General features: G+C 38.0%; 1 long non-coding RNA gene across 1 annotated transcript; it reads left to right on the top strand.

Annotated features, from left to right (window-relative positions):
• Positions 1-24,533: 24,533 nt before the first annotated feature.
• Positions 24,534-25,135, top strand: LOC147611300 (uncharacterized). The gene is made up of 3 exons (XR_015263789.1): positions 24,534-24,710; positions 24,795-24,885; positions 24,976-25,135. It is a non-coding gene; the product is annotated as an uncharacterized LOC147611300 (long non-coding RNA).
• The last annotated feature ends 1,737 nt before the right edge of the window (positions 25,136-26,872 follow it).

Here is a 26,872-nt window from a genome sequence, read left to right as displayed (position 1 = left end):
GCATTGGGCATTTATATGTTGCAATTGCCGAACGCTTATATCAGTGAATTCAACAATGGACTGTAGTACATCTTTTCTTGCTCTCCAGAAGATTACAACTTCTTCGCCAGCCCTAGCTGTAATGTCTCGTACAACCCCATCAGCGTAATACTATCAGTCTCGTCAGACTCGAAATAGGCATAGATATAAGTACTGGCTTAATGGACAATTAGAATTTGCTGGTCCTAGAGATTCATAGAAAGCTAGGCTTGCATGTCGTAAGCAGTAGGTGTGAATGATAGCATTGCCAAAGCACTATAGCTACCAGCATGCGTTGGTTGCTACCGGGCATGCACATGAAGCTATCGGCATGGGTTGGTTGCTATCGGCATGCATAGGAAGCTATCGGCATGCGTTGGTTGCTACCGGCATGCGTAGGTTGCTACCGACATGCATAGGTTGCTACCGACATGCGTCGGTAGCTTCCTATGCATGCATTGGTTGCTACTACACCAGCATGCGTTGGTTGCTACCGACATGCGTCGGTAGCTTCCTACGTATACCAGTAGCAACCTACGCATGCTAGTAGCTTCCGATGCATGCTGGTAGCAACCTACGCATGCCAATAGCTTCCTATGCATGTCGGTAGCTTCCTATAAATGATGCCGATAGCAACCAACGCATGCAGATAGCTTCCTATGTGTTGGTTGCTAGCAGCATGCGTAGGTTGCTACCAGCATGCATCGATAGCAACCAGCGGATGCTGGTAGCAACCAATGCATGCGAGTAGCTTACTATGCATGCGAGTAGCAACCAACGCATGCTAGTAGTTTCCTATGCATACTCGTAGCTTCCAATGCATGCCGGTAGCAACCAACACATGCCACTAGCTTCCGATGCATGCCGGTAGCAACCTATGCATGCTGGTAGCTTCCAACGCATGCCGGTAGAGCAACCAACACACATCGTTAGCACCGTACGCATGTCAGTAGCTCCCTAAGCATGCCGTTAGCAACTTATGCATGCCGGTAGCAACCTACATGCCGGTAGCTCCTTATGCATGCCGGTAGCTTCCTATGTATAAGAGTTTTAAGTATTTATATTTTTTTCTTGGATATATAGCAAATAACTTGAGGCATGATGTTACACATGAAGGAGGAGTCGATATATTATTATTACTGGAGGACATGCTTGACAAGTATGGCAAGTAAGTACATTCCTAAATCCTACACCTCTTTGTTTTTGCAAAACTATTTCTCACTTGTGTTAGTTTTATTGTGTTTTAGTATCATGTAACTAGAAACGGTGGTGCAAATGTCCATGCCGATAGCAATGGAAATGTGAGGAGTGAAGGGGATGGAGCCACAAGGAATAATACCAATCGCACACAGCATGAGATCTATATAGCTCCTAGCTCCATAGGTTTTTATTACGCTTTATCTTGTATATGAGTTATTTGGAAACATACACATGTAATATGCTAAGTATTGTAATTGAATTTTGACATTCCTAAAACCATGGTTTGTAAATGTCCTTTGTTTTTGGTATTTGTAAGCTTTACATTACACTTGTTCATGATGTGAAGTTATGTTAGTTTTATTGTGTCTACACTAGAAAAAAAAGAGCTAGAGCAGACTGGGGAGTTCTGTGCAAACTCCCTAGTCTGCCCCAACTTTTTTTTATTCTCCAGTACATTCGCTGCTCCAACAACAAAACTAGCAGCTTTATTTCACTGCTGAGCAGCATAATAGTGCTGCTAGTTTCACTGCTGCTGATGAGCAACGAACCCATTTTGCAACCAAAATAACAGCATGTTTAGCAGCAATATAAGCGCGACATCTCCACACCCATCTAGTTATAAAAGCACTGGTATTTTCGTTGTGCTAAACCCTCATTCTGTTGTAGTGATAGATGAAAGCATGAGAGAAGAGCTTTTAGAAGAGCAAATAGACGCTTGTCATCCCTTCCTAGCTTGGAACCTCCACCAAATGTGATTAATGTAGGGATTTGTATGGAAATATTGATGGCATTGCAAAATGGAGCTATGATCACAAGATAAGAGCCTGAGTATGCAAGAGGATGTGACCCTTAAGTAAGTACATTCTTCATCTTTATCTCACGTATATACCTTGTTTAATGCACTATAATAAATGTCATGCTTTTGTTTGATGGTAGTACACACTATATAATGCAATATGGTCAGAGGGAAGGCATTTTCACATGGAGTGTGTGGTTTCTAGAAGAAATACATTTGATTGTGGTGGTGTGATGGAAACTTTTGAGCAAGAAAGTTGAGCTAGTAGACATGATACCGATGTCATAGAGGACAATCTTGAGTATTGTGGAACTATTCAAGATATTTTTGAGGCTGGATTTAGATCATTTAGTCTATCTATCTTTGATGTCAAATGGTTTAAGGTGATATATAGAGGTTCTCAAGAAACCGTGAAGAAACATCCAAATGGGTTCTTTCAATTTAATTCCACCAAGTTTTGGAATGATGAGAAAGATACTTTTGTGCTACCTCAATACTATCAACAGGTTAGTAACTCAACCAATCCTAAATAAAATCTTGATGTAGTATATAAAAGTGTAACCCCTCTTCTTTGTGATACTAGGTTGTGTTTCACGCCGATCAAATTGATCCAAAGTGGTGGTATGTTATACAAGTTTTCCCTTGTTCAAAACATATCTTTTAAGATCAAGATGCGGAGGCCAAATCTTTGAATGAGGTGCAAATACTACCTCAAATTGGCTCATTGGAAGAAGACAATGAAGAAAACATTTTTGAGGGAGCCGATCAAGAGCATGAGGAACATCAATTCAAAGAAGATGATGAGTCACCTATCAATCATGACAATACTTCATTATTGGATCATGATAGTGATATTGATATTGACATGGAACCCCTTCTTTTCATTGAGCTTCCATTAGATATAGGCATTGATGAAGCAACACATATGGATTTATTACAAGATGGGATAGATTCATAATCTTGACATTGTTTTGCTTCTCAAAAGTTTTCAACTATATTTTTTTTAACTCGAAACATAGCTCCAAGGGTTCTAATGGATGTTTTTTTAAAATTATACATCATATTCTATGCGTATGTGACATGTATCTTTAAAATTTAGCATCCAACAACTCTCTGGAACTTCATGCAGCAAAAATAGCAGTGTAATTTTGTTGCTATTTTTGTTATAGAGACAAATTAATCAAGCTCCAATGAGTATAGCTCCACTTCTTTCTCTTAATCTGTTTTAGCATCATTGAAGTAGATTAATCTATGATTAGTTGAATGCTTCTTTCTTTCTCTTGTGTATGCTGCATGTTTGTAGTGTGTGTGTGTGTGTGTAGTCTCCATTGATGCAAGCTCTTGCCCAAAAGGAAACTTTATCTTCAACACACTTGGAATGTATTACTTCTTTGCATTGTATTGATTTTTCCAGTCAATGCTCGAAATGTTTATGACCTCAAGGATTACAAGGTTATGCATGCATGTTGCTATGGCATGCTTTTCGCTTGCTATCCTCAATGATGCTCCCATCTGTCCTCTTCACAACACGGTAAGGAAGTGTCGCAGGGTCATAGGCATTTGGATCCACCACCTGGTTTGCCTGCACATCCTCTGATGGTGGGGAATTGGAAGAAGATATATTATTGCCACCGAAATAACTGCCAAAACCACCCCCACTAGAAAAACGCGCAGAGGTAGACCTCCTATCTTATGAGGATGTGGTACGAGGTCCTGGACTAGGGCACATAAGAAGGGGAGTGGGCTGTTTGCACCTCCCTTAGGCGTAGGGTTAACTATGGAAGGAATCAAGGGTGGAGCAAAAGTGTTCCACACATTCTCTCTCGGCAGCTGTGAGAGTCACTCCATGTCTCGATCATCAATGATGGACATTGAACGGTGGGGCGCTTGGCTTCTCAAGTCTAGATTGTCCCCCCACATGTCTACGTTTAAAAAAAAGGCTATCATGTTTATAGAATAAGGAGGACTTAAAAATCAAAATCAAATTATGTGTATACGTTATGCATACATAGATATTTAGACATAAGTAGATCTCTATGCCATAAGCTCTATGCATAAGGTTCTAGTCATAAGCCTTATGCATAGAGCTTATGGCTTATGGATTATGCATAGATCTTATGGCATGCATAGAGCCTTATAAATAGAGCTTATGACATGCATAGAGCTTAAAGCTTGAATAACATTAGAGTGCTCTAAGATTAAATTACATAAGAACACATTAGAACTCTTATACTTCTCATGTGATATTAGAGCTTTATTAAGTCCTTATAGAATACTTCTTAGATAAGCACGGTGGATAGTTCCCCTTTTAGATCATATCTTTTAAGGACTTTGCACATGCTCCCCACTATTAAAGCCAAAGGCAACTTCTCTTTTACAAGACAACGATATTGAAAAGATCGAGGGATCCCCCTTCACTATAGCCACCTACTTGCAAATTACCACTTCTAATTTGACTTAAATAAGTGGAGAGTATAATCACATTAGAGAGCTAAAGATACCTAAGTGGAAACTATAGTGCCCATCCTTTGTGTACTTGCTTAGTGATCAATATAATAAGTGTTCCTTTGTGGAAATAGTCTCTGTTTTCTCTCTTCATTTGTATTTGTCTATGTGATGCATTTGTGGTGACCTTGAGTATACTCCATTGCTTGTTGGTTACACTTGATTAACATCTAAGTGGTGGCATGTGTCGCTTTAATGGTGTGAGATTGTTTATGTGATGATCTTGTGCATTACTTGATTCATTCAATAGCTAAGCTCACACCATGTCTTTTAACATAGTATCAAAGCTCCTTTCCATGGGAGTGTAATTTCTCATGAGTTGATAGATACATATTTATAATTGTGGGTAGCATTCTCTAATAACATTGAGTGGTATTCTTTGTGAGTGAATCTTTGTTGCATTCGTTTTGCTGATTCATCACTTCATTGAGTGGAACATTGGAGTGAAGAAGATAGTGTTGCATTTGTTTCATTTTGGGGCTGATTCATCACTTCATTTAGTGGCATATTGGAGTGAAGATGAAGGAGTCAAAACAATTTACACATGTGTGTGTAGGTCTCTATGTGAGCATAACCTCCTTGTGGATGCTATCTTGAAATCATTATCTCATCTATTCCTCTAATCCTCTTAGTTAGTAGAATAATAAGGTATTAAGGGAGGGATTATGACTTAGTGGGGAACACCATTGTGTGTGTGAATGAGCATTAGGATAAAGGTAATCTCTATGTAAACGAATTTTTTATGTGAAGAGCAAGTAGTGGTGAGAGCATTGTGAAGGGATTTGATTGCATCAATATTGAAGCATTGAAGCTACATCTATAGATTCTCATCAAAGCCATAATCAAATGGTAACCATCCATTGATGATTGAAAGCATCAATATTGCAAGGCATAATGCACTATTTTTCCTCTAAGTGAAAACAGAGAAAAATCACACTTTTGGAGCTCTCCATTGCACTTGTGTGTGAAGTTTCTTCAAGGTTCTTCTTAGGGCTTCTATAGACCAACTCACAGAACCTATGGTCCAGCCTAATCCTACAAGAAATCTCTTGAAATATGCACCATTCAGCTCATTTAGTAGCAAAGGGTCCTAAGTGGTTATGTGCAGAAAAAAAAATAGAGATTTTGGAGGCCTTCTATTTCTTGAAACAACAGCATTTGGTGAAGCTTTCTTATGGTATTCTATAGCCCACTCTGTGGCTCTTTAGTTGAGCCCAAATAGTAGCTAAACCAGTGCAATTTGAGTGCATGCATTATCAGTTTCTCCAAGATGGTTATGCAGGAACCTGTACAGCAACCAAGTGCTAATTGGGTGCTTAATCAGCACCTTAATTAGGTGTATTTGGCTACAAATCAGTGGTGGTTCCTCTGCCACAATTGACGGGCACCCTCTTTGCTGAAAAAATAGCAAGATTCCTCCACGAGTGCAAGGGAATTGGTCCTCCCCCATCTGCTGACCTTCCCCCTTATTTATAGGAGTGAAATTTTAGGCCTAGATACACATCTAAGTGGACATTGCATTCTTGTGTGATCAACATTTGTAAAATTGTCTAACAACTATAAAGAGTATAGTGCATGTCATATGGCATTACGGAGTGACAAGAAGTTGAATGGTCCAAGTGTGATTGATCTCACTGAAATGCCAAGGCTTTTACACACCAAAGCTAAGGCACACCTTGCACTAGCCAAAGCATCTAAGCCCAAGTTCAAAATCCAGGCCATCACGAGTGTTCACAATTCATGTGCACTCACCTTCATCTGTTTGCTAAAGGAATCCTTGAGTAGAGTCATTTCTAGGTGAAAAGCCGAGCTCCATTGTAAAGTCCTAGAGCTATAAAGGAATTTCTTTTGTGTGTAAAACTATGTGTGTGAGTGCTAGGTTGAGTAACATGGCAACCGGGTTGTTGCAAGATCAGGGTGTGCAGTTTTGTCCAGTTTATGTCGTACTGGGACAATGCTTGGAGAGCAAATTTGGGGGGGCAAGGTACTTCAAACGAGATCAAGCAACTAATAGAAAATAAACATACACTCAAATTAACCCAATATAACTTAAAATTAATATAAATTAGTGTAATTAATCAAAATTAATTAAAAATATGATGAAATGATTAAACAATGATCTTTCCATACTTGGAGTGATCTAAATTTTTTCCATAGATGCACCATTACAAGTACACTAGTCCTTATAGGTTTTAGATGATTTACATTAAAAATAAAATTTTACTAATTAGATTATTAATATTTGCAAGCCTTCTAATTGCCTGGAAGAAGTTTGGAATTAAAAATTCAACCTTTGGATTTGCAATTTTGACTAACCACTACATTCTACCAATTTTTGATTATCTACCACTCTTTTGATCCACAAGATTGAGCATTTTAAGTGGTAATTATTGTGGCATATATTATAACACTTTAAAGACCTTGAAATATTTAAAGAAAATAGGAAAATAGCTTTCATTTTTCTCAAAAAAATCAAATTAAGCTCTATATTATGTGAAGATCTAAGGTCCAAAGTGGGAATCTCATATAATTTTATATATAAAAGATATTAGCATTTTATGAAATTAGTCCAAATTTGGGACAGGATGTATACAGTGACTTTGTACCAAAGGAAATGAAGACTTTTAACTATCTAATTGTTGTTAATCAAATTATCTAACTATATTCCCAACTTTGCATGTGATTTTTCAACAAAAGAACTTGAAATGAAATTCCTTCGTTAGCTCTAGGAGAGATTAGCCACTAAAGTTTAAGAAATGCTTGTTTTTTTACTGTTTACAGGGTGCTGAGCGGACAAAACTGAGCACCCTGATTCTGCAACCACCCAACCATGGTGGGGAAAATGTTTGACAAAACGAACAAATTTGATTTCTCCAAGTACCACACTTGGTGCATCAAAATGCAAATGTGTCTGATTGAGAAAGACATGTGGGGAGTGGTAAATGGAACTGAGAAAATACCAAGTCGAGATCTAGGTCTTATCTCTAAGTGGACCGCTTTAGACTCAAAGTCATTGTCTCTCATCATTTGTGGGCTTGGTGATAGCCAGATTCACCAAGTCAGCTCTGCAAATACTTCAAATAAAGCATAGCTTCAACTCTAGTCTATCTTTGGGCAAACAAATGAAGCTGCTAGATTCTTCTTAAGGAAGAATCTTTATAGGATGGAAAAGGATAATAAAATCAATATTTTTTCTCATGTAAATGACATGTGTTGTATGATTGATCAACTTAGTGGTGTAGGAGTGACTATTCATGAGTGAGGAGGAGGCCATCTATGTGTTGCTTTTCAGCATGCCTCCTACTATGAGAGTAGTGTGTCTCCATCATAGGCAATCAAAACAATCATACATTAAACTTAGTGACTTCTTCTCTCATTCTAGAAGAAACTCACATGGAGGCCTCCAAAGCTTCAGCTCCTTTAGTTCCAGTGGAGCATGGCTACTCATGTACAGTCAAGGAAAAGAAGACCAAGGCTCCTCGAACGTGCTACTATTGCAAAAATATGGGCCACATCATCCAATATTTCTACAAGAGGAAGAAGGATGAAGAAGATAAAGACAAAGGAAAAGCCAAGCAGCTAGAGAAGGAGGAGACAAACTTCTCCAACTCATTGCTCTAGCAGTTTGTATGACATATTATAGCCCCATGGGGCAAATTTGTTCTCTTAGTGATAGAATTGATCCAAGAACACCCTGCATGGTATGGATGCTTGATCAAGGGAGGGTATTACAAATATGTTATCTAGAATCCATTCTTAGTGTATTTCCTTAGTGATACATTAGAGTTCTTAGTTCTAAGGTTACAAGGCTCAAATTACTAGAGTAAGTCTAGTAGTTATCTTCCTTTGATTAGGGCATCACCTTTTAGGTGAGTCAGTTGAGAAATCATAAGAGGTGGAGAGAATCAAGGGCTCTAGGCGCCTCCCTCTCATGTGCTGATAAATGCAAGGGCTACTACTCACACAGTAGAGAGCTAGAGATAGCTAAGTGGAGAGTATAGTAGTGCCCATACTTTGTGTACTTTCTTTTAGTGATCAATATACTAAGTGGTCCTTTGTGGAAATAATCTCTCTTTTCTCTCTTCATTGGTATTTGTATATGTGATGCATTTGTGGTGACCTTGAGTATACTCCATTTCTTATTGGTTACACTTGATTATCATCTAAGTGGTGGCATGTGTTTCTTTAATGGTTTGAGATTGTTTATGTGATGATCTTGTGCATTACTTGATTCATTCAATAGCTAATCTAACACCATGTCTTTTAACATGGGTGAGTATCCAAATGACGAGAAAGAAATATAGAAATTGGAGGCTACACAAGACCTAGTTTAGGAAATCCAGAAGAAGTTTGAGGAATGTTTATATGCCATCTAGGCTACCAAAATAGTCTATCCTAGATAAAACATGATGGGGGAATCAGAATAACTAAATGTGCCAAAGCTTATGCTTGAGCATAGCAAGAGTGAGATCGACTCTAACTAAGGAGGGAAGAAACATTTTTTGCCAACAATATTTAAGGAAGGAGGAGAATATCCTCTATATGACTCAATAAATCTTAACTTGGAACCATACAATAATGATGTCGATCAAGTCGGCTGACAACCTTTCTCTTTGTAGAGATAAAACTACCAATTGGAACCAATTGACAGGAAACCCCCAACTAGGAGTAATTTAAAAGACTAGGTGGAAGGGAGAATACAAGACCATCCACCAACCAAAGAAGAATTACCATTGCTTGTTGTCATGAAAGATTTAGGATTGAATGTTGTTGCAGGCAAACTAGGTAATATTTCCTAAAAAAAAGAAACATTTAGTATCTTTCAAAGATTCCATCAAAAAAGGCCAAACTTTTACCTTTTTTTGGAAAGTGGTCTATGCATGCGTACAATGCCACCCAAAAATGACACTATTTAGGACACTCTACGCATTTTTTACAAAAAATGGAATGAAAAAAAAGACTTGGTTTTGCTTACTTTTTGAGATTACAACTTAAAATCTAACAATAAGTATTAAAATATATACCAAAATAGAAACCATTTGTCATTGACATCTTCAACCCAGAAAAGTAATTAATACAACTCTAAAAAAGGAGTTTTTTTCTAGACATACAACTCATATTGGCATAGTTATGGGTCCTCATCATCATTGCTACCTATACCATCACCATCACTCATTAGTGTGCCATCCTCTTCATTACTATCCATAAAGACATTTTTTTCTTCTATGCTGAAGCTCAGACTCCTTGGGTTTGCTATCGTGTTAGCACACCCGAGGATGTGCTACCAAGATAATAGTTATTGAAGCAAGGGATCTTCTCTTGTAAAATAGAAATGGTTAACTTTCTCAAATAGCCTCCTTTTGTGAGAGTAAAGTCATACACCAAAATATCTACCTCATCAAGTGGTAGTACACTAGTGCTAGAAGTGTTCTTTCCCCTCTTGAGCTTGCCCTTTCCTTTTGTTGTATTTACCATTTCCAAGCTATACTTTCCGTCAAATGCATTTGCATGAGTTGTTAGGGACAATGTATGTGCGCCAATTTCATCTTTGGTGATAGCTATTACCTTGCCAATCCAAAACGGATGTTTTAAAGCATCATCCCTCAGCTAGGGTAGCAACAAGGGTACCCTCCTTTATGTCTTGTGGATCACCACTCCACATCTCTTAAATTCTTTTTTGCCTTTCTTTCAATCGTCTCGCTCCTATGTACATCTCTCTTCCTTCCCCATGAAGAAGTTTATCGATCTCTGTTGGAATTGGTGTTGTAAAATAAGTGGTTTTTTCAGCAATAGTTGGCCACTAAAAAGAACTAGCTAGATTCCATGAGTTATTGATATTCCTTTCAAGTATGTTTTAAAGCATCATCCCTCAGCTAGGGTAGCAACAAGGGTACCCTCCTTTATGTTTTGTGGATCACCACTCCACATCTCTTAAATTCTTTTTTGCCTTTCTTTCAATCGTCTCGCTCCTATGTACATCTTCTTCCTTCCCCATGAAGAAGTTTATCGATCTCTGTTGGAATTGGTGTTGTAAAATAAGTGGTTTTTTCAGCAATAGTTGGCCACTAAAAAGAACTAGCTAGATTCCATGAGTTATTGATATTCCTTTCAAGTATGTTTTCATGTTGTTCAAAGAACGTGTCCCACCATTTTACATCTTGCTCTCCTGCATCTTGCTTTGCCTTCTCGATTAGCGATCTTCTCTCTCCAATGCACCTTTGAAAGTCCATGGCACGACCTACCTTGATTGCCTCCTTTGCTTCCTTTAAGATTTCCAAGGGTTCCATTTTTGAAGCTTGCATAACCATGTCTGGAATAAATTTGAGTTAAGGGCACATGAAGGAAGCCACTCTACATCAATAGATAAAATCTTTCCATACAACAAAGTTTGTCCACTTTCTTCTATAGGTTTAATCAGAAAGGCATGCTGATAACAACTTAGATCATTCAACTGCTCCAAGCACCTCCTTTTTTCTATCCTTGGTCCATTAACAAAAAACTTCAAATCCATTATGTCCATCAAATGCTCTACCATTGGCTTTTGTGTGAAGGCTTTCTGTATAAGTGTCACATGGTCGGCAAAGTAAATGCATTGTGGCGAGATAATTTTTTTGAAAACCTGCTAAACATCTGATCAATGTGGTCATGAGTGTGACCCACAAGTAGAAAATTAACTTTCACTTTCTTAAACACCACTAAGGAAACCAACATATGTATCCAAGAATTATTTGACCCTTATTCTCTCTTGAATTGTTATCTAGCCGCCGTAAATATAATATGCTTGGCAATGCACCTTCCTAATCAGATATCACATGATGAATTATTGTGACGATTAGATTTGGATCATTATGGATATTTGGATATGTGAAAAGAAACCCTTGGGTGAACTTGAGCATTGTATACAAGGCTATCAACCAAATGCATTTGCACAAGTGTATCTTCTGTAATGTCCTTAGGCATCCTAGCAAAGTGAGGCAAGCAAGTCTTTTTCTGGTCTATTCCATCAATAACTAGCCCAAGATACTTTTTTGGAGATGCAAAACACTTTCCTCTAAGGTCCATTGCCTTCCTTATTTCATTTGCTTGCTCTTCCCTGTGAATTCTCAAAGCATCCTTGACTATCCTTAGCTCATCTGGATCACTTGCAACCTTTCTTCTTATTTTTACCTTTGCACACACCCATTCAAACTTTTTGTGGGATAGTTACGTTGGCAAAGAAGGTTTTCAAAGCCTAGTAAAAGAAGAGTAGCTTGTATATTGCTCTTGTTTAGTTGTCACATAGCATCTATATACAATGAGAATACCTCTGACCTTGTAAAATTGTCAGATAAGTTCAACCTTCCTGTTGTTCCGTATACATTTTGCATGATACTTAAAATAACAATGAAGGCATGTTAAAGCATTTTTCCCCATTATGCCTATGGATAATAAAGCCTTCTAACGGCTTCGATCTGCCCCATTTTTTGGTCCTGCACTTCACCCTCTCAAGCCGTACATTTCCAAGACTCAAAGTAACCTTAAATACTGTCTTACATACCAAATCAGAGCCAAGGCTATATTCAAATTTTCCATGCAAACAAGGTACTATCAGACCACTAAGAAGTGCATCTTGATCTGCTCATGTCAAAATAGAATGTTCCTAATGCCTTTAACTTTTACAACCCAAACTTTCCTATACATTCTTGCTTGCAACATTCTTTTTTAATTGCATCCCTTAATTTTCTATCTCCACAGAAGAATTGTTTTTTCTTCAACCCATGGTAGATCTTACCTTGATACATTGGAGATGATGTCAACTACTCAATGGTATCCAAGGTATCATGTTCATCAATACCATCATTTGTTGCTTGTTGTGGTGTGGAGGCTTTACTTGGAGAAGCAAAGTAAGGAATCCTTATCCTCGTAGCTTCATATGATGTAAAAGATAAGCTTGGTGATTGCCCATGGCTTGGAGTGTCCACCTCTCTGTCTCTAGTTTTAGTTTTTTTAACCCTAGGAGATAAGGAATAGGATGAGAACGAGAGACCCTTTGAATGTGATGTGGTGGTAGGGGTGGTGGTAGGGGATGAGCTCCCACCCACTTGTGTAGGGGAAATGAAATGTCTCTCCTCATGTCTTCTCCTTGGCTAACAAATGAGAAATGAGAACCTAATAGCCCATGTGGCCATCATATAGAAAGCCATTAAACTTAATACATAATTAAGGTGGCACTTGATTAAGAAACCCTAGAATTAAAATACTAAATAACTACTATTTTTGGAACTATGAGACTACATAAGAAGTTGAGAGGCTCATTTGGTCACATCACATTGTGTGAGAGAGAGAGAGAGATATATAAAGAAAGAGAGAGAGCACTATTTGGGCACACAAGAAGAAAAGCAACAAGGAGAGCAAATCACACTTTCAAGTCCAACCATGGCAAGTTACACAAAATCTTGATCCTTAGAAAGATTCCTTTTTCTTCTTATTACTTAAAAGCTTTATTTGTGAGAACATAACATTCTTAATATTTGTTTGAACCTATAGGATGTTTTAACTTAGATGTTAGAAAAACTATTATAGAATGTACTTATGTCTACCGATGAACAGAATTTTAATAACAACAACTACTTTGAAATAAATCTTAAAAGATAAATAAAGTTTTTAAAGTATTTTTGTGACGGTCCTGAATCTAACCACATCTTAATTGTATAACTTAATCTAAGAAAACATTGAAACTCACTTAATCGTGCTATTTCCACATAGAAAAACAATCAAATCAACCTTCTCAAATAGCAAAATAAGCATGCATGCTATATCCAAGATTCTGATCACATACGCAAAGAATCGTAGAATCTCAAACAAACATTCACATAATAGAAATCTCTATCAATTGAAACATAGCATCTCAATAAATCACAATGTATGTGACTATCTCAAGATTCTATCATCATCACCATGCTCAACAACATGGTTAGTCATAATGACCAAAATCCAGCCAATCTAGGGCTTTCTCTGATGCCCATCCACCCAACCTCCACACTGGACATCATCTCAAAACAAAGCAATCATAACTCATACGTATCATCTCACACTCATCTCTAGTCCATAATCTTTCAAGGCATGCATATTCAAATCAATCACAATCAATTTCAAGTATAAAACAAGCTTTCAATTTGAAAGATCCCTGTCCCCTCTGCGCAACAAATTCCAGGGGTGCTAGTAGCGGAAGTAGCACTTCTTGCGCAGGGCAGAGCCTCTCACTCGGGGCCTCGCCCAGGGATATCCGGACAAGAGATTAATCCCTCGGTTCTTTCAAAAACGAACCCGGAAAAAACTTCCCTCGCACAGCAGACATAGGCGATTCCTCCAGGATATTTTTATTCTAATGTAGTCAAGAGCCTTAACTAACCAAACTGATCTGACCAAACCCGTAAGTCACATGGTTAGATCAAGGAAGAGACTTGTACTTGGATCATAGAGACCAACGCTTTTTTCCTCATCAAGAGGCACGACCGTTGATTCTTTTCCATACAACAAAGACTATCCAGGATTTACTTCATCTATCGTACCATAACAGAATTGAGTCTCATGTTAGGGATCCATCAGTCCAGCCTAACCCCATCCAGTCCCATGGGTTAGCCAACCATCCAACCACTGTAGTGATAGGATCCATTTAGAAATTTGGTTATGTTCTGCCTCGGGTACCAAGGAAAACAGTTCCCAGGCCCCCTAGCTGGTACTTCAAGCAAACTTCAAGATAGTCACACCACTTACACACCCAATATGAAATTTCCTGTTTCAAAGATTCAGCTATCTTTAAAACAATCTTTTAATGAAACCATAGTATCACTAATCATAATCCTCCAAAATATCTAGTTGAATTCTAATTTCCAAGCATTCCTTCATTGGCATACCTATGGCATCATTGGCAACCAGAACGCTCACCACCTATTCACTCAAGGGCCTTTTCAATAGTTCCTAGCTCATAGTACCCGGCAATATAATCACATAAAAAAATCCAGATGGACTCTCTGTTAAAGATCAGCAAGATCAACCAACAGATCCATATAAAAGAGCCATGGACTCATCCGCTCTGAGGGGGCTAGTAAGGACAATCAACCAAATCCATGCCCGAGTTTAGAAAACAACTCTAACGCCTTGTTCCATTTTCTTCCTCGATGCACGCGTGGGTATCTTGAGTAACCCCCAGAGCCCGAGCACCGTACGGTTAGCACCCTCTAGGCTCCTTTGTAGGTCACCTAGCGCTTCACTCATAGGCGGCTTACTTGGCCCCTCATCCACAGTACCCGAAGCTTACCATTTAAATCGAACTGAGGCTCGTCAAGACCTTGGTCAACCTTGCTATGCAAGATGTCCTCCGTTGACTCGTCAACTGTTGCAACTTTATCAATTAGGTCTCCACGACCTCATTCACAAGATGGTCAAAATGCTTTCCCAACATTCTTGACATAAAACAATCGTTTAAAAACAAGTCATAAATACAGTTTCTAACAAACTCTCATCTTTCCACATTGTTCCACATAATTTCTCGTTATTCCACATTCTTCTACATCAATTCACATTGCTTATTCCACATCCAGTCATATGTATTCCCATCATCTTCATCCATTTTCATCCAATCACATCATATTACATCTCATCACATCTCATCCATTCACATCCAGTCATATGTATTCCCATCATCTTCGTCTAGTCATATGTATTCCCATCATCTTCATCCATTCTCATCCAATCACATCATATTACATCTCATCACATCTATCCTCATCACATCTCATCCATTCACATCTACCCATATCCACATCACATCCATTCACATCACATCTCATCCATTCACATCTACCTAGATCCACATCACATCACATTCATCCACCTTACATCTCATCCATCCATTCACATTACATCACATTCATTTATATTCATTCAGATCCACATCTCATCACATCACATCCATCCACATCTGATCACATCACATCCATCCACATCTCATCACAGCACATCTCATCCATTCATGTCACATCACATCATACTCACATCCATTTACATCTCATCATATCATATTCACATATCGCATCACATCCATTTAGATATCATCACATCACATTCACATCCATTCACATGACATCTCATCCACTCACATCTCATCACATCCACTCACATCCATCACACCCATTCACATCCATCACATTCATTGCATCCACATCACATCACATTCATTGCATCCACATCACATTCATTCCACCCACATTACATCACATCCACATCTCATTCTCATTCATTTACATCACATCACATCCTTTCACATATCATCACATCTCAATCGCATCTCATCACATCCACATCCACATCCACATCCATTTACATCACATCACATCCTTTCACATATCATCACATCTCAATCTAATCCCATCACATTCACATCCACATCCATTTACATCAACATCACATCCATCACATACATTGACATTCACATCCACATCCACATCCATTTACATCAACATCACATCCCATCCACATCTCTTCACATCCACATCCACATCCCACCCACATCCATTTACATCACATCACATCCCACCCACATCTCATCACATCCTATCACATCGTATTTAAATCCACTCACATCTTTTCACATCGCATTCACATCTTATCACATCATATTCACATCTATTCATATTTAGTAACATTTTCTACTTTCGATACCGATGATGGGACTTTTCTAAAATTTTCCAATGGCTTGGCCTATTTAAAGGTACTTTTTGTCAATGGATATTTTTATATTCTTTCTCAAATTTCTCAAGTGAAATATATTCAATATTCTTCTCTTTTGAGTAAGAGATCCATGGGAATTACAAAAATCAATTCTACCCATATTTTTTAATAAAATTAATAATGCTCAAAATTTCACTTTTGATAAATACTAATAATTTGAATTATGCTCAAAATTCATCTTTTAGCATTTAATTTCTTGGATCTCAATTATCATGGGAATTTCTCTTCTAATAGAAAAATAAATTTATCAAAATTTTCTCTTTTTCCATTTAATTAGAAAGAGAAATTTCCATGATATTTGATTCTCAAATATCATGGGAATTTCTCTTTCTATGTAAAAATTTATTTACCAAAAATTAATCTTTTCTCTTAGTCAATTAATTAAGCATAATTATAAAACAAATTATTTCTCTTGAATATAATGAAAATCATTCTTTTTGCATAGCATGTCCAATCCTAGAATATGGTGGGAAGTCTTGTTTTAGTATTATGCATAAAAATAAGATATGTGTTAATTTCTAAAAAAAAATTCATGGCGTCGCTGTGCTATTACATATAATTTTTAATTTTGCTAGAAAACAATAAGACTTTGTAATACAATTATGATAGAAGAACTATCCTTAAACTTAAATCCAAATTATGAAACTAAATCATAAATTTACCATAATTTTATTAACATAAAAGCATAAAAATACTATTTTTTTAAGCTCTAGCTTAACAAGCTTAGAGTTTGGTTTTGAATTAAGAATTTATTAATGAGAAGCATTCTTTTTCTAAAGAATTAGCCATAGAAATGACTATTCTTTTGGGAGAGAGAGATATACATAAAAAGCATTCAAAATAAGCATAAAGATTAACTTTTTTGTGATTAATCATTAAAGTTCTTAGAGAAAGCTTGATTTGCATTAAAAATAACTAATTAAAAACTTCTCAAGCTTGAGAGGAGTTGAGACGTGAAATCATTTGAGAATATTAACAAAAACCATGAAATTCCTTCTTACCTCTAGGTTTGGCTTGCTTCTTTTTCTAGAAGTGAAGCCCCCAACCAATCATTTGGTTTAGTGAGTTGAGAAGAAAGCTCCAAGAGTTGTTGAAGAGAGAGAGAAATCTTACATCATACCCCACTTAAAAAATGCGAGATGTCCTCATCTCGCAGGTGAAGTATAATCTCTTTCATCTTCTTCTTCTTCAATCGCTTCCAGCATTATTGCCTTGGAAGTGGACGGCTGATTTGGGACTTCCTCTATTCTGAGGCGGAGGTCTTGCATTACTTTGGATTGAAACTGAGGGTTGGTTAGAGGGTCTACCTCTCTGGGATTTCCCTGATTTGGACGGAAAGGAACCTGATCACTCTGGAAGAAGGAAGGAGATGGATTCTAGAATCTTGCCCTGAGAACCTTGATCCAAAAGGAGTTGGGAAATCCATACTATGATGTCCAAATCCTTGATAGTTATAGCATTTCACTTCTTTGTTCAAGGGTGGAACTTCTGAAGTTGAATTCCAGGGGATTAAGTTCCGAGAAAAGGACCTTGCTTCCATTCTGGAACTTCCCATATCCTGAGTTTGACCTTGTTGTCTCTTAGGCGGTGCAAAGTTGGAATCACCTTTCGGAGCTAGAAATCTTTTGAAAGATGATGGTGCTGGCTTTAGCAGAAGTAGGACTTTGACATTAAAGGCCTTGGCGAAGTCCTTCGCCATCCGCACTGCTTTGGCCATGGAAACTGGCTTGGCATTATTCACTAGGACATTCAAAGGTTCATTCAGACCCTAAATGAATTTGGCCATCAACTGTTCTTCATCCTGTGGTACTTGAGGAGGAGAGTGAACGCTTGGTGATACATTTCAATAGCTCTGATCCCCTGGGTTAACTCTAATAATTCATTCATCTTGGTTTCCAAAAAGCTGGGAGGATAGAATCTCTGCCTTAGGTAAATCTTAAGATCATTCCAAGTCTGGGTGTTCCGATCCAGACGGTTTGTCTCACAGTGGTTTCTCCATGCCACTCTAGATGTTTCTACTATCTTCAGCCTTGCAAGAGCCATTTTACTTTTCTTATTATACCCAGTGACATTGAAGTATTCTTCCATTGCTTCAATCCAGTTCTCCACAACCTCGCCCAAGTTTTTCCCTTCACCCTTGAAAGGTTTAGGCTGCGATGTATGAAGAGATTTACGAACATCTGGGTCGAGATCTACCTCATCAAGTTGGGGATTAACATTCCTACCATGACGACCTTGATCCATGATCCTATCAATACGAAAATTCTTGCTAAGTCCCTTTTTCCTAAATTAACAAAGACGCTTAGGTGAAAAGATCACTTTATAATTCAATTTTGACTTTAGATTGAACTGAATTTTGGGGTTCCTTAAAGTTTGGTCAACCCACTCTGAATCTTGGGATAAAGATCCCTTCTATAAGAAGAACACACAGAACTCATTATCAGAGAATAATTCATTCAGAATAATATCATTCATATCCTTAACACAATAATGGTCCATCATACCAAAAATTTGATTTGAACATTCCTCCATCATGAGAATTTCAATTATGTAGGTTCTCAATTTTTCATCCCTTAATTAGATCCACTGGGTCAAAGTTTAACAGTAGCAATCTGTCACAGCACAATCCACTAATCTCCTAGTGATTTTGTGAAGTCATAATCGTCATTCCAGTAACTAACATTATCACTAGGATTCGTCCCATTCATCCTCATTGTGGCTTTGTTCAACTTATCTTCCTTCAACCATTAGGAATCATCATCTTTGAATCAGAAACCAAATCAACTCATCAATTCTCAACCAGAATTCTAAAATCATATCAATTCGAATTCATCCTTTGGATAGCATTTTTGCTTATAACTTTAAGGTCTTAGATTTACTCATATATATTGCCAGTAAAGAGCTGCAATTATACTTACGGTATATATGGGTAGTCACGGTTCTTGGAGTAATAAGTTAAATACCATAATATCTAGGCCTCAAGTAAGTGAGGGATTCCATACAATTACGGTACTTCATAAATATTTGACATTTCTTGCTTCTCGGTTGATCCACTTTAGCCAATTTGCTCTGATACCGGCTTAAAGATCCTTGCCTCCTCTGCGCAATGAATTCTGGGGGTGCTAGCAGCGAAAGTAGCACTTCTTATGCAGGGCAGAGTCTCTCACTCGAGGCCTCCATGGATATCCAAACAAGAGACTAATCCCTCGGTTCTTCAAAAACCGAACCCGAAAAATACTTTCCTCACCCAGCATAGGCGATTCCTCCATGATATTTTTATTCTAATGTAGTCAAGAGCCTTAACTAACCAAACTCATCCGACCAAACCTGTAATTCACATGGTCAGATCAAGGAAGAGACTTGTACTACTTGGATCATAGAGACCAACGTTTTTTCCCTCAGTGAGAGGCACAACCGTTGATTCTTTTCCATAGAACAAAGACTATCTGTGATTTACTTCATCTATCGTACCATACCAGAATTGAGTCTCATTTTAGGGATCCATCAGTCCAGCCTAACCCATCTAGTCCCATGGGTTAGCCAACCACCCAACCACTATAGTGATAGGATCCATTTAGGAATTTGGTTAGGTTCTGCCTCGGGTACGAGGGAAAAGAGTTCCCAAGCCCCCTAGCTGGCACTTCAAGCAAACTTTAAGATAGTCACACCACTTACACACCTAATATGAAATTACCTAATTCAGAGATTCAGCTCTGTTTCAAACAATCTTTTAATGAAACCATAGTGTCGTTGATCATAATCCTCCAAAATACCTAGTTGAATTCTAATTTCCAATCATTCCTTCATCGGTATACCTATGGCATCATTGGCAACCAGAACGCTCACCACTTGTTCACTCAGGGGCCTTTTCAATAGTTCCTAGCTCATAGTACCCAACAATATAATCACATAACAAAATCCAGATGGACTCTCCATAAGATCAGCAAGATCAACCAACAGATCCATATAAAAGAGCCATGGACTCATCCGTTTGAGGACCAACAAGGACAATCAAACAGATCCATGCCCGAGTTCAAAAAACAACTCTAACACCTTGTTCCATTTTCTTTCTCGATGCACGCGTGGGTATCTTCGGCAACCCAGAGCTCGAGCACCGATGGTCAGTACCCTCTTGGCTGCTTTGCAGGTCACCTAGCACCCTCTTGGCTACTTTGCAGGTCACCTAGCACTTCACATGATAGACCCCTTCCTTGGTCCCTCATCCACCATATCGGAAGCTCAATCGAACCGAGGCTCGTCAAGACATCGGCCGACCTTGCTATGCGAGACGTCCTCCGTTGACTCTCTGTCAGCTTTTGCAACTTTATCAATTAGGTCTCCATGACCTCATTCACAAGATGGTAAAAATGCTTTCCCAACATTCTTGACATAAAACAGTCATTTAAAAATAGGTCATAAATACAGTTTCTAACAAACCCTCATCTTTCCACATTGTTCCACATCATTTCTCATTAGTCCACATTCTTCTACATCAAATCACATTGCTTATTCCACATCCAGTCATATGTATTCCCATTGTCTTCATCCATTCTCATCCAATCACATCATATTACATCTCATCACATATATCCACATCTATCCTCATCGCATCTCATCCATTCACATCTACCCATATCCACATCACATCCATTCACATCACATCTCATCCATTCACATCTACCTAGATCCACATCACATCACATTCATCCATCCATTCACATTCATTTATATTCATTGAGATCCACATCTCATCACATCGCATCCATCCACATCACATCTCATCTATTCACGTCAAATCACATCATACTCACATCCATTTACATCTCATCATATTATATTCACATTGCATCACATCCATTTAGATATCATCACATCACATTCACATCACATTTCATCCATTCACATCTCATCACATCCACTCACATCCATTACACCCATTCACATCCATCACATTCATTACATCCACATCACATCACATTCATTCCACCCACATTATATCACATCCACATCTCATCCTCATCCATGTACATTACATCACATCCTTTCACATATCATCCATCTCAATCTCATCTCATCACATTCACATCCACATCCATTTACATCACATCACATCCCATCCACATCCACATCCATTTACATCACATCACATCCTTTCACATATCATCACATCTTAATCTCATCTCATCACTTTCATATCCACATCCATTTACATCAACATCACATCCCATCCACATCCACATCCATTTACATCACATCATGTCCCACCCACGTCTCATCACATCCTATCACATCGCATTTACATCCACTCACATCTTATCACATTGCATTCACATTGTATTCACATCATCTTATCACATCATATTCACATCTATTCATATTTAGTAACATTTTCTACTTTCGATATTGATGATGGGACTTTTCTAAATTTATGCCAATTGCTTTGGCCTAGTTAAAGGTACTTTTTCTCGATGGATATTTTCACATTCTTTCTCAAATTTCTCAAGTGAAATATATTAAATATTCTTCTGTTGAGTAAAAGATTCATGGGATTTATAAAAATCAATTCTTCCCATATTTCCCAATAAAATTAATAATGCTCAAAATTCCACTTTTGATAAATACTCATAATTTGAATTATGCTAAAAATTTCTCTTTTACCATTTAATTTCTTGGATTTCAATTATCATGGGAATTCTTGTTTTTATATAAAAATAAATTTATCAAAAATTACTCTTTTCTCTTAATCAATTAATTAAGCATAATTATAAAAAAAATATTTCTCATGAATATGATGAAAATCATTCTTTTTGCATAGGATGTCCAATCCTAGAATATGGTAGCAAGTCTTGTTTTAGCATTATGCATAAAAAAAAGATATATGTTAATTTCAAAAAAAATTGGCATAGGGTCTCTGCTATTAGAGATAATTTTTTATTTTTCTAAAAAAGAAGAAGACTTTGTAATACAATTATGATAGAAGAACTATCCTTAAACTTAAATCCAAATTATGGAATTAACTCATAAATTTACCATAATTTTATTAACATAAAAGCATACAAATACTATTTTCTTAACCTCTAGCTTAACAAGCTTAGAGTTTGGTTTTGAATTAAGAATTTATTAATGAGAAGCATTCTTTTTCTAAAGAATTAGCCATACGAATGACTATTCTTTTGGGAGAGAGAGATATACATAAAAAGCATTCAAAATAAGCATAAAGATTAACTTTTTTTTTATTAATCATTAAAGTTCCTAGAGAAAGCTTGATTTGCATTAAAAATAACTAATTAGAAACTTCTCAAGCTTGAGAGGGGTTGAGAAGTGAAATCATTTGAGAATATTAATAAAAACCATGAAATTCCTTCTTACCTGTAAGTTTGGCTTGCTTCTTTTTCTAGAAGTGAAGCCCCCAACCAATCAATTAGTTTAGTGAGTTGAGAAGAAAGCTCCAAGAGTTGTTGAAGAGAGAGAGAAGCTCCAAGCTCTCCAAAAGTAGAGGATTTTAAAGAGATAATAGAAAATATCATTATTTTAATGTAATACTGGCATGGTATAGTTCACAGATTTTTTTACAAAAGACTAAGGATCTATTTATAGGTGAGGGAGGCCACTAACCAAGTCCAACTAGGTTCTAGAATTTTCCATGTTCAATTTGACTCAATTTGGATAAGATTTGGATCGGTTTGGCTCCCTTTTTTATTTGGTTTGATTGTACTCAGTCAACTCTTCATCTTATGTGAGCGTTTACTCATTTTTGGGTATTTTCTTTTATTCTTTTGATTTATATCATCTCAACACTTGGATTATCCCTATTGGCCTATAGGAAGCTTAATTAAGCCATAATCCTAAAATTTTTAAAAATGTAGACCCGTAAGCTAAGGTTTCTTTTACCATTTTCAATTAATTTACAGCCACAGAGAGAGAGAGAGAGAGAGTGAGAGAGAGTGAATGAGGTGTTTTTGCAGTTTGGCGGCGCGCGATATGGCGCTTGCAAGTCTAACGGAAGTTCCCTGTCATGCCAAACCGCACTAACTATGATAGAGGCCTCGCTGGTGCGGTCTAACACGTACACACACACACACATAGAGAAGACATACAAAAACATACACACACACACACACACACAGAGAGAGAGAGAGAGAGAGAGAGAGAGAGAGAGAGAGAGAGAGAGAGAGTATACACACACACACACACATACAAAGACATACAAAAACATACAGAGAGAGAGACAGAGAGAGAGACACAGAGAGAGAGAGAGAGAGAGAGTATGTGTGTTATGTCTCTTTCTTTCACGCTTATTCATAGCTCATGGCAAGGACAAAAGCTACTGCAAGGAGACAGGGTAAGGGGCCTAGATTGGAGGCAGCAAAGGCTGCCTCTTAGAAGAAGCCAAGAAAGGGAAAGCCTATCCATATTCTGAAGAAGGCGCCAGAACAAGAAGATTTTCGCATAGCTTCTACATTCTAAGGGAAATCTGGAAAGCTCATAATTATGTAGAGTTATGTGTTCCAAAGCTCCCTTTCCAGAGGCTATGCAGGTCCATTTGTGAGAATTAGAGCCTAACTCTAAGGTGGAAGAGGATAGCCTTGCTTTGTCTATAGGAGGCTACTGAAGTTTTTCTCCTAGAGTACTTCAATGACCTATGTTTTGTGTGTGCCCACACGCATAGGATGACGATAATGCCCAAGGACAGTGAGACACTGATGAAGAGGCTTAGATGCAGATATGAAAAGCTTCTACACCGTGCAGAGCTTATAGATCCAAAGATGAGAGATGTCCTGATGATTCCACCAGCAAGAGCTCCAAGGGATAAAATAAAAATTATAGATATTACACATGATATTAACACAAGAGCAAGGGCAGAACAGGAGGCCAGACAAGAGGAAGAGAACAAAATCAAAAAAGAAAAGGATTAACAAGTAAAAAGGATCCCAGCAAATCTCCAAGAACAGTATATCAAAGAAACAGAAGAGTTGGAATCAGCCAACCTAGAGATGCTAAGGAGCTTGAAGAGGGGTATTTTTGTCTTTGGGACAATGGAAGATGGTGAGAGACAACTCTCCCTTGATCTAGTGGATGTCAAGACTCTGATGGATAGGACAACACAGATCTCAAACACTATCCTATATGTGTGCCTAAAGTAAGTATGTGAACTGCCTTTACTAATGATATGGTCCTTCCCTCTTTAGTTTTTTTCCTTTTTCCTCAATGAGTTATCCTTGTTTTTGCAGTTTAATAAAGTGCCAGCTTCCTCAAGAGAGCTATTCTGAGGTGTTTATTTTGAACTCACAGCAGCAGCAGCAGCTGGCACCATTGCTAAGAAAAAGGAGCACTTCCCAGCAAAGCAAGAGATAAATAAGTGGTTCACGTATTTGAACATGCTGGAGGTTACAGTAGTAATTCTTCCATATGAATCAGGGTATGTTACTTCTCTATCTTGTTAGTCATATGCATCTAATAGATACGAGATGCCTTAGTTTTAGAGATTTATGCTTTTGCACAGGAACCATTGGAGCCTTGCTGGTATAGAATTGGATAAGAGAATCGTTGTGGACCCTTAATTCAATACCAAGATCATATCCTGAGTTAGGACTGTAAGAAACATTCAAAGCACCTTTCTCTAGTATTTGTGGCTGCTTGAAGTTGGCAATGTATCTTATTGTGAAAGCTTATTTATTATGTAGGTGTATAAAAAGGCTTCTTCATGTTCTTGGTTCCCTATATGGAGACTATGAATTGTACAAGTCAGAGATCAAGCAGGTTCAAGTTCCTGAGCAAGGAGACTCACACTCCTGTGGTTGGAGAGTGATAAGGGCCATGCAAAATATATTCTCCTAAGTCTCTTCTCCATGAATCCCTTCATGTCCAAGGTAAGTGGACGAATCATCGGGGGGACATTGATTTAGCTAGATTTGCGGTTTGACATTGTAAATTTTATTTATCAAGACCGCCTTATAGAACTATGATAGCAACTATGTGGTGCGGTATAGAGCTACCATGGTACGATTAATACTAAAGAATGCCACAAAGATGTCTGAGGATAACCAGCCGGACTTCCCCGATGCTGCAGACGTCGAGATGCTTTTTCAGGTTGAAGGGGGGAGCCAAATCCTTTTGAGCACATAGAAGCACAGTCAAGGCCAGATGATGACGTGAACAATGAAGAACCCAAGGCTGATGAGGCAGAGTAAGTTGAAGAGGCAGAGCCAAAGCCTAAAGAGAAGACAGAGGCAAAGCATAGAGGCAAAGCATACTGCAAAGATCAAGCCAAGACCTGATAAGGAAGTGAACAATGAAGAACCTAAGGTTGATGAGGATCCCAAGGCTAGTGAGGATCCCAAGACTAATGTACCTGATGTAATATAACCAACTCAATTTTAAGAATTGTGTCTATTAGGTACTTTTTGTCCCTTAACAATGATTATAAGTTTCAATCATATTTAGAGACTGATTAGAAGTATGAATCATGCTGATAATGGTTTTTGAGAAGGCTTATCACACTGGATGTTAATGGGCTACTCAAAAGATAGCCCAAAAGCTTTGGACTAAGTGTTGTAGGGAATTACAAAGTTGGGTGGGCATGCATGTCATGCTAAGGCCCAAACTATATCAATTCATCAACTTTGTAACTAAGCACTTGAGATTGGCCATCTAAAGTGCTTAGTTCAAGTTCCCAAGCAAGGAGACTCACACTCCTGTGGTTGGAGAGTGATGATCCATCCAAAATCGGGGGTGGACATTGATTTAGCTAGATTTGCGGTTTGACATTGTGAATTTTGTTTATTCAGACCGCCTTATAGAACTATGATAGCAACTATGTGGCGCAGTATAGAGCGACCATGGTACGATTAATACTAAAGAATGCCACAAAGATGCATGAGGACAACCAGCCGAACTTCCCCGATACTGCAGACGTCGAGATGCTTCTTCAGGTTGAAGGGGGGGAGCCAAATCCTTCTAAGCACATAGAAGCAGAGATGATGACGTGAACAATGAAGAATCCAAGCCTGATGAGGCGGCAGAGCAAGTTGAAGAGGTAGAGCCAAAGCCTGAAGAGAAGACAGAGGCAAAGCAGACTGCAAAGATCGATAAGGAGGCGAACAATGAAGAACCTAAGACTGATGAGGATCCCAAGGTGGCTAGTGAGGATCCCAAGCTTGATGAAGATCCCAAGACTAATGTACCTGATGTAATGTAACCAACTCAATTTTAAGAATTGTGTCTATTAGGTGCTTTTTGTCCCATAACAAGGATTATAAGTTTCCATCATATTCGGACTGATTAGAAGTATGAATCGTGCTAATAATGGTTCCAAACGCTGAGAAGGCTTATCACATTGGATGTTAATGGATTGCTACTCAAAAGATAGCCCAAGAGCTTGGGACCAAGTGTTGTAGGGAATTACAAAGTCGGGGGCATGCATGTCATGCTGAGGCCCAAACTGTATCAATTCATCAACTTTGTAACTAAGCACTTTAGATTGGCCATCTGGTCCTCAATGATGACGCATAATTTTAGGCCTCTTGCCACGCTAGTTTTGAGAGAATCTAAGATTGAGGAGATAGAATTGTATTTTGTATA

This window comes from Cibotium barometz, chromosome 47, assembly GCF_041138505.1.
Source record: "Cibotium barometz isolate CiBa-2024 chromosome 47, ASM4113850v1, whole genome shotgun sequence".
Taxonomy (NCBI): domain Eukaryota; kingdom Viridiplantae; phylum Streptophyta; class Polypodiopsida; order Cyatheales; family Cibotiaceae; genus Cibotium; species Cibotium barometz.
The sequence above is the reverse complement of the archived record's forward strand: the minus strand, read 5'-3'. Positions and strand labels throughout refer to the sequence as shown.